Source organism: Fukomys damarensis, unplaced genomic scaffold (assembly GCF_012274545.1).
Source record: "Fukomys damarensis isolate Sample0158 unplaced genomic scaffold, DMR_v1.0_HiC HiC_scaffold_23, whole genome shotgun sequence".
Classification (NCBI taxonomy): Eukaryota; Metazoa; Chordata; class Mammalia; order Rodentia; family Bathyergidae; genus Fukomys; species Fukomys damarensis.
Genome location: NW_022900935.1, coordinates 8,777,622 through 8,793,159, shown reverse-complemented (window position 1 = coordinate 8,793,159; position 15,538 = coordinate 8,777,622).

The following is a 15,538-nucleotide window of genomic DNA, read 5'->3' as shown; positions in this document are numbered from 1 at the left end:
GCGCGGGACTCTCTCCCCGCGACAGGTCTTGGAGGTTTGGCTTCTGTCCTTTTGGGACTACCAGGTGGTCCCGATTTCCTTTCTTTGGGGGAAGGCCATGTTGTGACTCACGCAAAGCATATTAGCCACCTGACTTCCCCTCCTGCGGCAGGTTCGGGCTTCCTCGTCGTCCTCCCTCCCATGGAGCTGCCAGCCGTGAGCCATGAGACCGTGATAGTGTCGCCTCCGCCTACAAGAAAGCAGCCTAAGAGGGTGCTTGGCGCCACTCCTCTTCGCCTCTCCTTACCCATACGAATCCTGCTTGAGATGGACAACGGTTGTGAGACTAGTTTCATCCAGTGAACACTCCCTGAGCATCCACTCGGTGCCTTGCACCGCACTAGCCCCCAATGGACCCTGACTTCTTAGGCGAACTGATCCTCTGATTACGCTGCATCAAGACTTTTCATAAATTCCTGCTGCTGAAATGGGTGGGGCGGTGCCCAGCAGGGGTCTGACCGAGCTGGCGGGTCCGTATGCAGGCTAAGTCTGCCTTGAAAAAGTGACTCGACTCTGAGACTGGTTTTCCTGACAAAGACGGAGAAGGGAGAGATGGGAAGGAAAGATGAAGCAGAAGGAAAAGCGTGACGCTGGTGAATTTGAAGTCCAGGGTGGCTGAGTTAGTGTGGGCTGGAGAGGCTGCCCTTGTCATGCAGTAGAGAGGGTTTCTAAAGCAAGTCAAGAAATGGTCTTTCTTCTGAGGATAGCGGGAGGCAGTGGGAGCTTTTGAAGAGAAGGTTTTGTTTTTTGAATAGTGAATAAATCCACGCACGTGGTTACCCCTCCAACACTACACAAGAGTATCCATGAAAAGTCATTCTCACGCCGGAAACCCTAATGTTCCTGTTTCCTTTCCTAGAAGCAATTTGCCTCGAGTTCTTACCTGTCCTCATTGAAGGAATTAAAGATGTGACATATTCTGGTTTGTGTCTCAGGAAAATCTCTAAACAGGCAGATTCTAAGAAACTAGTTAGTGGGCTCTTACAAGGCCTCGAGCCTTCTGGCTCCTTCCCAATCTGGACCATCACTGCTCTTTGCCAGTCTGCAAGCTGCCCTCAGCTCCAAGTCAGAGATGTGAAGGATGTCTTTGAAGGGGGCCTACAGCCACAAATTCTTCCAAGAAGCGTTCGGCATATCATGAAAGTAGAACATAGTAGGTGGTGACTGCTTGCTGACAACATGAAGATGCTGAAAGACTGTGAGGGCGAACCTTTTAGAGCTTTCGGGGATAACAAACAGCCAGCTGCAGCATGCATACCCGTAGGTTCACCACCGTTACTACAGGAGATTCAAAAATGAGCCCCTGGTCACTGTTCTGGGAGACCACATGGTGCTTCTGCCGTGTATTCTCCGCTAGGTGAACATCTTGTCTAGCTTCTTCCCTTCCCTGTATGGCTTCTTTCACTCTCACAGGAATACTTGAGAGTATTCCTCAATCAGACATTTACACCAGAGCCAGAACTTAGGCTTTCTTCCTGGAGAACCTGATGCAGACAGCAGGCCACCTACATGTCCCTTAGCATACCAGAGCTTATCATAGTGTGCTGAAACTGCCTATTTACTTGTCTGTCTCCTCCACAGCAGATTGGAGTCTCCTTGGGGTTTCTTTCTATGCCTCAGCTTCCTTATCAGCTACAGTCTTATTCATCTTTTAGTAGCCAGGATCTAGCATACTTAATTCCTACTCCTCTGCTGTAATGCTCATGGGATCATTATTACTAGATTGCAGATGATGAAGCCAAGATGGAACAAATGTAAATTTCCTCCCGAGGCAAACATGAAGGTTCATTTGGAATCTTCTTTCTGTTTGGCTTCCTCCATTGTACCCATCACCAAATCTCACTGCTTCCTCACTAAGCCTTCCTTGACTTTTTTCACTTCCGCATCTGACATTCTCACAGATTATATAGGTAAGAACTGGGGCAAGAGACTGTATCTAGTAACAAATGGGCTATATATTTTATAGATTAGAGTATTCTAACATAGTTTATTTAGTTTTTAATAAATATGTAAATGGTACAAAATTTGAGCAGGGAAAGGGAATACATAGTAAAACCCTCCCTCTCACCCCCATTCTCCTGTTTTTTTCCCCAGAGACAGACACTATCAAAGCATATATAATGTTTCTTATTGGTTGTATTTTATCCTAATATGATTGCTATATTGAATTTTCCTCACTTGAGTTTTCTTTTTTTGTTGTTGTTTTGTATTTTTGAGACACAGTCTCACTATGTTCAGGGTGGCCTTGAACTACTATGTTGCCCAAGCTGGCCTCAAACTAATGGTGATCCTCCTGCCTCAGCCTTACCAGTGCTGGGATTACAGGTGTGTACCCTTCCCCCTGAAGTGACCTGATTTTATTTAGTAAATTAGTTGCTTCTACTCTTGTTTTGTTCAAGAAATTATTTAAGGCTCTATGTGTGTGTAGAATTGAGAGGAAAAATGAAACAAACTAAAAGGTAGGAACCCTTTTGCCTTTAAGACAAAGTAAAAACCACAACATGATTTATGAGCTACCCACGAACTGGCATTAGTTTGCTTCTCCAGGCACATCACCCACTGCCTGATCTGGCCACACTGAGCTCCCAGTTCCCCAAACCTGCCTGTATTCTCTTTTCCATCTTTTGCACAGACTTCTGCTGGCACATCCCATCTCCTCTTTGTCATATTAACATGACAGCTTGGCTTGGTCTTCACTTCCCCAAAATAATCTGAAGTGTTTCTAAGTTGGTGTTAGAACCTCTCTCTCTCATTCTTTGGTTGCTTCCTGGACTTTTCCCAACCGTTGCACTTACCAAATTGTCTTTGAATTGGTTTCTCACTCAGGGTAACAGATGCCCATACTATACCTTTTTTAATGTTTTCTTTTGATTTTTCTTGTAGAATTAGTCCAATTCAGCAGCATGTCTCATGAAAATCTGCTTTTACAACTCTGGGAGGAGGTTGAAAGTGAGTCATCAGGTAACTCAGCTACCAGTGATGACTTGGATCATGTAAGCCAAAGAAGTTAGCAAGATACAACCGATAGAGAAGTACAGAATAAAGACTGATTCAAATGAGGAAAAACAGTAATGTAAATAAATATTTGACTAGTCAAAGTGCTACAAAATGGTCATGCACACCTGAATGACCTAACAGTAGAAATAGGTTAGAAAATGCTATTAGGTTCTTGCCAGGGATGAAACCTATTAGATGGAACACCAGCACTGTGATTCAATGTTGGAAATTGTTTGTATGGATGATATGCTAAAAGATGTGAAACACACCAATTATAAAATACGAGTAAAATATTCTGTATACACCAATAATAATACCCAGAAATGTATTTATCGTGACGCTTCACTATCTGAACTAAAAGCCTTCATAACAGGACTTTACCAATTCTAGTTGTCAGAATCTATAGGATTTATGGAGAAGTGGGGTTGAGATTTTTAGACCAATAATGACACTCTAGAGATTCGGTTGCCTTTGAAATTGCCTATGTTTTGACGACAAAAAGACCTGCCAAGAAAGAAAGAAAAAATCCAACAATTTGGCTACTATTTGCTCATTTTTTGAAAGCTTTATTTCTGTTTGAACTGCCAATAATTTATACACCTTCTGAATTCATGACAATTTACAAACAGCTTGTGTCATTTGTGGTGGTTACAACTTTCAGCAGTAGCAAACCATCCAAATACAGCAGATAAACCTTCAGCCAAAAAAAAATCTTCCAAATATGCCCTGATAGATGTAAAGACGTTTTATACCTTGAATTTAAAAATGTATCCTGGAACTCGGCCACCGGATCTTTATTTGTGCAGTAACAAATCATACGGCTTTGTGAACAGACTTGTTGCACCTATTTCGAAAAGTAACCAAAATGTCACATTCAGTAATTGGTTCACTAGTTACCCGTTGATGTTACACTTGTGAGAAAAAAACACACACCAGTTGACCAGCACAGGAACTATTTGCAAGTATTACACATAGAAAGAAATTCTTATGCAGTGATGTGTTATGCCTTTGAACGTATCGGTGGTTTTTTTATCACGATGAAATTTGAATTCATTCACGTTATGAATATATTTGCATAATTTATTATTTAGAAAATCTGATAGCTGGAGGGTCTCATAATGGGATTTATTCATGTTTTGTATCTGTTTTTCATCTACTACCTCCTTTAGCAACATTATCAGCCTGGGGATTTAGCTCAGTGGCACTGTACCTACCTCACAAGCAAAAGGTTCTGAGTTGAATCCCCAGTACCACAAAACCAACCAACCAACCAACCAACACCATTATCTACCAAGAAAAAGTAGCCTGCACCTGCCAATATATTGTTATAAATTATATGAGAAAATTATTTATTCAAAACGCATTTAGGGACTCTGGATTGATGCATAATCATTTCAAGAAGTGGGTATTAATGCTGAAAATAAAGCCTAGTTGCCAACGTAAAAGCAGGCCATTAAAATTTGCTCTTGACTAAAAAAAAAAAAAAAAAAAAAAGTAACAGAAGGCTGAGGCAGGAGGATCCTGCAAGTTCAAGGTCAGCCCATTCTACATGGTGAGTTCCAGGCCAGCCTGGACTGCATTATGGTGAAAAAACCCAAAGTAGGATTGATGGTCAGTGTTACACCATGATGATAAGATTGAGAGTGAAGCCAGGAGTGATGGTACAGACCAGGAATCCCTGCCCTTAAACCTACAAACAGCTGGGAGCTTTTCCATAACCCTTTGAGTTTGGATTAGGTAAATATATGTTTACTGCAGCTATTTTAAAAGGTTGAATAGCTTTTTTTAAAAAAAAAAAAAAACCCTCTCATCATGTGCAAAAAGCATCCAAGTGCTCATTATGTAAACTTGGGGTTTGTTTTCCTCCAGTTAAAGGGTGCCTTTCAAGTAAGCATTGTGCTAATGACAGGCACATGAACCATTTCTCTCAGAGACAGAAATATATCTCTTAGATAGAACTTGGATACAAATGTCTGGAGCCTGGCCTAGAATATGAAATTATAACTATTGAGTTTTATACACATATAATGGCTCCACTGAGTGCTTGCTCTAACTCAATCTGATTGCTCATCTACTTTTCATCATTAGATTAGGCCACTGGACTCTGAGGCAGCTGGGAGAACGCAGGGGGCACAGTGGGCACCCAGAGAGTATTGACATATTGACCCTCTAGTGACCCTTGTCTACAGATCACCCCTGGAAGTGTTACCTGGAAACAGCTGAGGCCCTTGGGTTTTTGAGTTGGGCTGATGCAAGGAAGCTTTTGTGATGTCTTCCCACCAACTAAATACAACGATTGGTTCTCCTGTAGAAAGCTCATTTGTCTTACTTAGATATGTGGAAGAAAGCCAGACCTCAAGGAAGTTTAAAGTCACGAGGTCATCTCGTAGTCTTAATTCAGTTCATCAAATATTTATTGAGGGCCATGTGCCCAGCTCTGTGCTAGGAACTGTGCACAGAAGGCTCCCCCTCTCAAACTGTGATACTGGGAGGGTACTGGGGCCACAGCTTGGTCGGAAGCAAGGGAGGCTGTTCATCTTGAAGCTCTGTGGCACATAAGTTATGCGTAGATCATGGGCTTGAGGTGGCTCTGAAGGGCTTGTGAAGCCCTTCTTGCAGCTGCTGGAGCTGAAAGGAGACAATCCTTTCTTTGAGTGGAGCAAGTAGCAAATCCAAATAATCTCAGTAGAATGTAGTAAGTGCTAGGACAGAAGAATCAAATGAGCTCCGTGGATCCGAGGAGTATCATCTATTGCATCTACTACAGGCAGACATTGCAGAAGGGGCCAGGATAGACTCAGAAGTGGAGTATTTAACTAGCCTGAGAGGCTTGGAGAGCCTCCCATGGCTGGGGATACTAAAAATGTTTGCCATGTTTTTTAAACTCAAACTCAGACCATAATCTGAAAGGTATTTATTTTCTCATCTGCCCACTTATTTCCATTAGGTCTCTTTTTTTAAAATTAGGTCTTTTAGTTTGCCATATATTGGATTAATTAAACATAGTAAAATTCCACTGAATATAAGATTACAAGAAATCAGAACTAGGCAGGTATGGCAGCACACGCCTATAATCCCAGCACTTGGAAGGCAAGAGGATCACCATGAGTTCAAGGCCAGCCTGCACCATATAGTGAGACCCTTTATCACCCCCGCTCCCCTGCCCCACATCAGAACTGTCTCCTCAAATCTGGGATATGTGGTAATGATAGCTATGGCATATTTGTCAATTAAAAGTTTATTATTAAGCTTGAGAGAACATTTTTACAAAGTGGATTTTTCTTTCTCTTTTACTATATTTCCCCAAAAAATATGTTGAGGTGCTAATGTATAATTATACTGTAAGGTCATATATAATAGCAGTGTACATTATTATGGGCCCTACGTGAGACAGATGTCTTCACCAGATTATTCTTACATCACATCATATTTCTATGAAGGGCATCAATTAATTCTGTGATGGATATGAATTTTACCTCTCAAGTTCAACTGCTGTTGAAAGCCTCAGTATATTTTGACATTCAGAACAGTTTCCGTGGACCTCCCAGAGTTAATACTGAATTCACCACCCCTCAAAAATCTACCCAGCTGGGCCAGGGATTTAGCTCAGGGGCACCGTGCCTGCTTCACAAGCACAAGGTCATGAGTTGGATCCCAGGTCAGAGTAGCTCATACAGGAACAGCAGCAGATGATTTATAATTTACCTCCGAGCAAGCCAAGTCTTCAGGTGGCTTCTCCCTTGTGCAGCATCTCCTTGACTCCCCACGGAGTCATTTTTGTCTGAAATGTACTTTGTGGCACTGCCATTAGCCTCTGTTGCAAGGATCAGACCTGTGACTCTCACAGGATGTTACTGAGATCATTTATCCTTACATTACAAATTCTTCGTCTTCTCTATGAAGACTTGCTGGAGAATTGATTTCTGAACTCAATGGCAGGAAAATGGTTCTTTTAATTTATTGAATAAAATTGAGTATCTACTACATGCAAGTGCTGGACATGAACAAATGAAATACAATCTAGTGGAGAAGAAGACAAACATCAATTAGCCAATTATTCCATCAGTTATAACTATATATATATATTTTTGTTGTTGTTGTTGTGAGACAGGGTCTCACTATGTAGCTGAGACTGACCTGGAACTCACTATGCAGTCCAGGCTGGTCTGGAACTCATAGCGATCCTCCTGCCTCAGCCTCCTGAGTGAATTATAACTATTTTGATAAATGCTACCAGAAAAAAAAAAAGGAGTGACTTAAGGGTGTCAGTAAGGGGATCTAAGGGTCAGTGAAGGGTTGAGGATGTGATGTTTCTCCTGAGCAATTATTTCTATGTTTTTCTATTTAATCATGTTGAACTTCTTTTACTTTGGCTGCTAAGAGTTAAAAATTAAATTTGTGATTCACCTTTAGAAAGTGCTTGTGATATAATGTAATTCCTGGGTTTATTTGTGGAATGAAATTTACCAAATGCCTACTGTGTGCTGGGACCAGCGACACGCCAGGCATACAACAATAAATAGGATAAATGGTCTCTGATCTCACAGAGCTCACAGGCAAGTGGGAGACAAGGAAATGAATTAGGGCATCGCTGTAAATCTTTTAAAAGGAGCATTACAGATGCCCACGTCTATTTTTTAGGAGTATTTCTAGTGATGAATTATTTATTTTTATTTTATGAGTTTTATTATATTATACAATGTGTACTTAATGGGAAAATAAAACGTTAAATTTTTAATATGTACTGAGTGTTTAGAATAAACAACGTTTTTCAACATCAACTGTTTACTCGCTTATAAAATTTAAAAAATAACAACAGAGAAAAATTCCTATGTGAACTACATTGAAAATACAACTAAATCCTTACCACTGGAATAATATTTGCTTTAATTATGACATCTAAGGCCATCTTCACATGTGAAAACAGTATCACTTACACTGACAGCACCTATGTTTTGCTTTCTTGTCATTTTTTGGCAGGTCAAACTGTTACTGGGCAGCCTGCTTCTAAAAGTGGCTCTCCAGCTGAATGTTACTGGGTTCTGGGTTGCTTGCCTCTCCATCTAGAGCTAAATGCTAGGTGCTTTCTCGAGGAAAGAATTGAACAAAATGAGCAAAAAGCAATGGCCAAATTTATTTGAGAAAGTAAAAGTGAAGAGTGGGGGAGAAACTGGCTCTGCTAAGTGTGCTTGAACCAAGTCAAGAAAGAAAGAAAGAGGATAAAAGCAAAAATAAATACTGTGTCTGGGAAACAGAGCATGAGCTATCATGGAAGGTTACACTCTTCGTGGTGTTGGTGTGTCCTTTATACGGTACAAATCTCAAGAAAATTCCTGAGAACTTCCACAGGTGGATCCTGAGAGGTGGTACTGCGATCCCACCTCTCAGGCTGACGTAGGCCTAGGTCATCCTATTGAAAACCTGCTCAAGTTTTCACAAGAATTCCACATACAGGGTTCAGGGACCTGTCCTGCCCATGTGTCCAGAATCTCGTAATTAACAGGTCATGCCTACTTTCCCAGCAAGCTTTGCCAAACCCACATCTCCTATCTCATTTTTCCCAAGAGACACAAATCCCCATGATTCTTTACGGGGTCCTGAGGATGTGGAAGTCTCTGTGTTCTGTAGCTTCTTCTAGCTGGAAGGGGCTGTAAGTCCTACCTACTGTGCTCTCTAACTATGGCGAGCCATTATGGTGAGCCTTGACACAGGCCTAGCCATGATTGAACTTTGAGTCACCTCGCTGGCACGAACGTGCTCTCGCCCATAGCCACGGGTGAGTTCAGCTGGTAGCAGATGTAACCCATAATGGTTGTTATTGTTTCCCTCTGGAATGTGTGGGCGGTACTCTCGCTCCAGTGCAGCCCTCTCTCCCATGCAGCTGGAGAGTATAAAAGGAAGAGGTTCTGTAATAAAGCAAGCAAGGAACATGAGAAGAAAGGTGTCTCCCGTGTCTCTGTCCTCGTCCTTTCAGGTTTAGGACCTGCTGGCAGGATCCTGACGTCGCGCCTCGCGACATCCAACTACCTCGGAGAGCTATGGCTCGCTGAGTTGAAGGAAAACCTGTTAGGAAACAATGAGTAAAGAGTTAATGACCACTGAGCTTCACTATCAGACCAAATACAAGGGGCAGGTCAGATTTCCACACTTTCTGTAGTGGCACTGAAGTCTTGCTTTTTGAAGAGAAATTTCAAGTCTTCCAGAGGCTTGAAGGAGTAGCTTTTCCCTTTTGGTTGATCTTGTTCAGATGGGACAGGCTTTATTCTACAAAGATGAAGAATATATCCCCGATATTGAACTTTTGGGAGGGATAGCCGAGTCTTTTCTTTGGAAACTTTATATCCTTGCTTAGACTGAAAGTTGAGTCTATATAGTATTATAGTTGATAATTTCTGAGTTGGGCTACAAACTGGGATACCATCTATACATTGTAGGATGACTGCCTGTTTAAGCTTTTAGTTCCTCAAGTCTTTCTCGAGTGCCTAAGCAAAAAGGTGAGGACTGTCTCAACCCTTGTGGGAGAATTGTCCAAGTGTATTATTGCTTTTTTCTTGAAATAGAATTTTCCCATTCAAAAGCAAACAGAAGGTGGGAATCTGGATGCAGGAAGATAGAGAAAAATCAGAGTTTTTTTTAAAATGACTCAACTTTTTAAAACAGCTGCATTCAATATATATTTAACCTAACCCGAGCTCAAAGGGATATGGAACAACTCCCATCTGTTTTGGGGCTTAAATGACTGGAAGTCACTGACAGGAACGGCGTGGTCAGTTGTTGAGCTGGTTTTTTGTTGTTGTTCTGCAGTTTATAATTTTTATTTATATAGTGTATAGACATGGGGGCACATGTGTGTAATTCCAGCTACTTTAGAAACTGAAGCAGAAAGCTGGTGAGTTCAAGGCTAGCCTTGGCAACTTAGTGAGACCCCGTCTCAAAATAAGAAACTTGCAGGGCTGGGGATTTAGCTCAGTGGCACTGTATCTGCCTCACAAGTGCAAGGTCATGAGTTCGATCCTCAGTATGAAGAAGGAGAAGAAGAAACTTCAATGAAAACATAACATGTACTGTTAAAAATATAAAGAAAAAAATTTTAATTCAAAAAAGAAAGGGGCTGGGATATAGCTCAGTGATAGCACACCCTTGAGTTCAATAGCCAGTAGCGCAAAAAAGGTACATTTTTGAAAGCTTTTTAAAAAGTATGACAGATATACAAAACAGTGTGAAAGTCTTAAGTGTATCACTTGATGGCTTTTTACACATTAGCTGTGCTTATATAACTAGCACCAGACCAAGACACTGAACATTCCCAGACCCCAGAAGTCTTCCTAGCTCTTAGTGTTGCCAGTCAAGCATAACCAGGAATAACCACAACTTCATCCTCTAATGCCATGGATTCACTTTCTTAAGGCATTTTAAAAGCTAACCTTGGAATAATGTAGTTATCTCTTAAAACTCTGAAAATGTTTCTATGAATGGCAAGAATCACATTTTATTTCGCTCATATAAGTTATACTTGTCACCCCCCCACAACCCTGCCAGATATTCTTTTTTAGATAAACAAATCATCTTCCTCTGATTCTCATTATGCAAACAAAACAAAGGAGTCAGTAAAATGAGTATCACGCTCACTTCGGCAGCACAGCTAGTAAAATGGGTATCTAATTCTCCATTCATTTAGTAAGCATTTATTGTGCCTCCAGTGTCCCTGGCATGGCCACAGGCACTATGATATCTGTGGGAAGCCAGCCATGGCCCACTGGCTTTTTGAAAGACAACATTTGTTCCTTTTTAAGGACTGCACGTGTTAAACTTGTTTTGATCCTGCACGGGAGAAACTCGGACAGCCAAAGATCTGTAGGAGTCAGGTGCTTCCTGTTAAAGATCTGATGTTATCTATAGGAGTCAGGTGTTGTAACTCCATTTTGTTAAGTTCCTCCACCTATTGTGGGAATCATGATTATTAGTTGCAAGTGTTGTTAATTTGTTTTTCTTGAGCCTGCTTTCTCTTGCCCGTGTGAACCCTCGTTCCAGTGGAGCGGGTGTTGAGGTTACTATGGTAATCCTAGCCCATAATAGTTCGGTCTTTTCCTTTAAAAGGCTGATGCCTGCCTGCAATAAACGTCGCCTTGATCAGACTCTTGTCTTGGCGTCCTTCCTTTCTCTCTGCCCCATCTCCACCTCGCTGCTCTTTCAGGTTTGAGGCACTGCGGGACAGTGCTCTGCGTCGCCGGTTCGCGACAGATTACAAGGACAGTTGCAATCCTGCAGCCTGAATGGTTGTGGAAGAAGGTTTTAGAGATCTCATGTTGAGGCTCAGAGGCAGGAAGCCCAGGGCACTTAGGAAACTGAAGACAGTTTATTCTGTGTAAAGAAAGGCAGACTTCTGGGTTAAGATGGTAGGCCAATGACAAATTTCTTACTTCAACGAAATCTCATTAGCACTGCAGTAAAGCAATGATTGAAAAATCTATAAGCCTATGCGTGTATGCAGAATGAGATGGCAAGATTAAAAGTTCTAGAACCAAGACATTAGATGAATGAATAAAAACAGCAGATTTTTTAAAAAGCCAAAACCCAAGCAAGGAGTGGGGAAAACTGAGACCAATTTGATTTACATCAGTGAATTTCCCTCCCTGGTTAGGCAAGGCCAATACTCCCATTCAGCCTGAAGTATCCAAGATGATGGACCTTGGGCCCCAGCATCCCTTAAAGAATAAGAGATCGAAGTCAGGGAGGGGGGATGAGGTAAGCTAGAAGAAATAAAGATCCGTGAAAAGGAGATAAGGAAAATTTGTAATTTAAAAATTGTACTTTTAGTACAATTGTGTCCTAAAGCTTCAGGAAGTTACTCAAGGTTACAATGCCTTTTTTCCTTTCCAGGAAACTTAAAAAAAAAAATCCTAAGGATCTTAAAGATACAATTATCCCATACTTTTCACCAGTTATTTGTTTTATTCCCCCTCTTCTCCCCCCTCAAAGAAGAGACATTATTAAGTGGGCAGTGTATCTCTAAACTTCAGACACATGCAATAGCTTACAGTCTGACCAAGCCCACCAAAAGTTTAGCCTGACACACCCAGATCACCCACCTTGAGGACATGTGTTCAAAATACCGCAACCCCAGACCATAATGTATCTCACTCTATGAGCTCACACACTCCCTCTGAGTGTGTACTTCTTTCTGCTTAATAAACTTCTTTATTCCCCTCACTGATGCATATTGATAATTCTTTTTTCATGATAGAAGTCAGAGAACCTGTAACTTACCACATGGGTGGGGTGATTTCAGGGACCTGGACCTCATCATCTCCTCTTTGAGGGACCCTGTCCAGTGACAGGATGACTGATTATATAAATTAGACTTTGCACAAGTGAAGAAGGAGCTGAGGAAGTGAAGGAGCCAGACACAATCTTCCTGAAGAGGTAGTATGATGGGCAGCTGTCAAGGCAGAGCTGGCTGGGAAACCTGAGAGGCCAGGCACACCCAGCTGCAGGAAAGGGGGCTCATGGAGAGGCCTGTGGAGCTGTGTCTCAGCACAGCTACTCAGCCATTAGTCTGCATTTCCAGAATTGGGCCTGGGGCCCTGAGGGTCAGCAGAGCCAAAATATGGTCAGAGGGCCAGTGTGTGGAACAAAGAAAGAAAAAGTTGGGCCTGCTGAGCAGGTCTGCATCTGTCTGTCACCATGTCTGTCTCCAAGTCTGTCACTATCTCCCCTTCTACCTCCCAATGGTCACCGCTTCACTTCCACCTCCCAATCCTCATATCTATTCCTCCTTTGGCCAAATCTCACCGCATAGGGAAAGGGCTTATGGTTCCAGTTTAGCTAAATGGAAAATTAAACTTGGACCGACACAAGCAGGGGAGCAACAAGATGGAAGTGATACAGGCCGTGCTGCCAAAGAACAAACACCCAGCCCTAAATGCCCTCACCTGGATAAGTGGGTAAGAGAGAAAGCAACTTGCATCTCTGTTCCTTCAGCAGAATGCATATTCCAATAAAACGCTCCACTTTCCCGCTTGTTATTGTCGTTTAATCTTCTGGTCCCTCCAATTTGCAGATGTGCCACTGGCCATTTGTTATTTTGTTAGATCCCGAGCTTCCCATTCTGGTTGGCAGTCTTGCATCTGCAGCCACTCACTGTTCACTGTGAGGTGGCAACAAGTCCCTGTCCAGGTCCTCCTTCCAGGCAGAAGAGAAACTGCCACCACTAACTCTAACTCTAACCTAACCCTAGCCCTAACTCTAATTCCAACCCATTCGCGCTGCTCCTGTTTTCTTCCAGGCCGAGTCTCTGCTTTCCTTCTCCCCAGAGCTGGCCACAGGTCCACACTTTGCTCAGCAGTCTGCGTGACTCTTTTTCTCCAGTGTGGACTCTTGAATTTCTTCAGAGGCCTCTTTCACAGCCAGATGTGGGAAGGTCTTTGAATGCTCAGGAAGCAGCCACAAGCTAGGTTGTGCTCTCCGTCTTTTCAAAGGCTACCTTATGACCAGCTGTACCAGGCTCAGCCTCCGCAATGGAAACCTAAAAGCATGAAAGCTTAACTAACATAAATATTCACCTTGGGCTGTGGTCCTTGCTGACAGGATGACCATTTTGAGCCGAGCTTCCTTCCATCTTCTTACTATGCCTTCCCACTGGGCACTGTGCTCATCAACATGGTTGAGGCTGGGTTCCTGCCGTGTCTGTGTTATATCCTTGCAGGATTAGGGAAAGAAAGGAAGCAAAAGAAGAACAATTTCCTATTAAATAAGTAATGTAGAAGTTCCCTACAGCCCTTCTGTCATACGTACTCATAAAAATTTAGCTAGAAGGCCACATCTGAGCTGCAGGGGAGGCTGGGAAATGTAGTTCTTGGTGGGGAAATCATCTGTCCAAGTGAATTTCCTTCCTATGGAGGAGGTAGAGAGATGTGGCGAACAAGCAGAAAGCCACCACAGCCTGGCTGCCACCTCAGGCCTAGAGGACAAGCTCTCCCTTCTGCTTGCCACAGTCCACTTCTACTGAGACCCCCTTCTCCATGCCATGCTCCATGTAGAATTGACTCCAGAAGTTCTTCTCTAAAAACATACAAATGGCTTTTGCTAGTATAGCAGATGTTGTCATCTCCCTGTCCAGGCCCTTCACCTTCCAGGGCACATGACTCTGTCTAAGCCCTGAAAACCTCACCCAGGGCTTTCTGTGGATGCTAGAGCCTGCTGGGCCCCCAAGGCAGGCCTGCCCAGCTGGGAATTATCATCCCTCCTCTGAGCCCAGTTCGGTTCAGTCCATCACAACCAACTCTAATGCAGCCCCTTTCCCAGGCATACAGAAGAACCTGCACACCTTTCAGCTCACCCTCAGTGCGGTGCGGGACTGAGTACATTCCTCTTTTCATTCCCACAGCAGCTCTTTGCGGTTGGTTCTCTCCATTTTGCGCACGTGGAAACTGAATCTTAAGAATGATAAACACCTTCATAAATGCCCTGGCTAGTAATCAACAGAGATAGGGTTCAAACCCTCATTAGTTTGGCTCCAAGACTGCTGTTCTTTTCGACTAATGAGAGGCACTCCCTGTCCTGAGAGGCCACAGACTATGGAGCCAGGCACCTGAGGACCAGCAAATTTGGAACACCACAGTAACAGTTAGTAAACTAGGTAGACAATGAGGCTTTTGTTTACCTGTTTGTCTTCCTGCTGGCTGAAATACACTTGATATTGCGCTAAGGAATTCCCCACACCCTAGATTGCTTATGTAAAAGTCTATACTTTTAAGCTGTCATTATTTTAGCTCTTTTACAGCAAAAAAACTGTTTTTCCCTGTTAAGTTTATTGGTACCTTTAAAGCAAACAGTACAGTTACATTCATCACTGGGATCTTATACCTTTACGAGGCATATCTTGGTTCATATTTTTTCCCCATACCTCTGCCCTCAGCAAAAACTATTTTAATTCAGTGCTTCCCAACATTTTTTTACTTCGTAGGTGAGCCATGGAAAACGGGAGCATTTATATGACACACAAGGGCAAACTCAAGATTTGGGAAAGTCTAAATACAAATCAGTGAAAATAGTGACATTTTTCTTCCAGTACATGGTCTTGAAGAGAAACAAGATACAAAGCATTTAGGAAGATGGTAAATATTTAATTGGAATAAAATACTTTTTCAAATTTTTTATGAGGAATCAGCTTACTTCCATGGACATGCTTTTTATGTTAGATTTTAGGCTTAAAATGGTTACAAAAATCCCTAATTATGTCTTTCTAATTATGCTTTCTTCAAATGCATGATCATCACCATTGACAAGAAACTCGGCACAAGTACACACTGTGAGTGGCAGCATTACTTGTCATTTTCCTGCAAGTGTCAGAAATGCCTTTTTTGTCCTTAACAGAATTTGGATCCTTTTATTTTTCCTTTAATAATGCAATTGTTCTTTGAGTCTAACATCTCTGCCTTTTCTTTCACTGACAACATGAAATGTTGATTTTTTTTTTGTAATAATATAAAGCATTAGAATA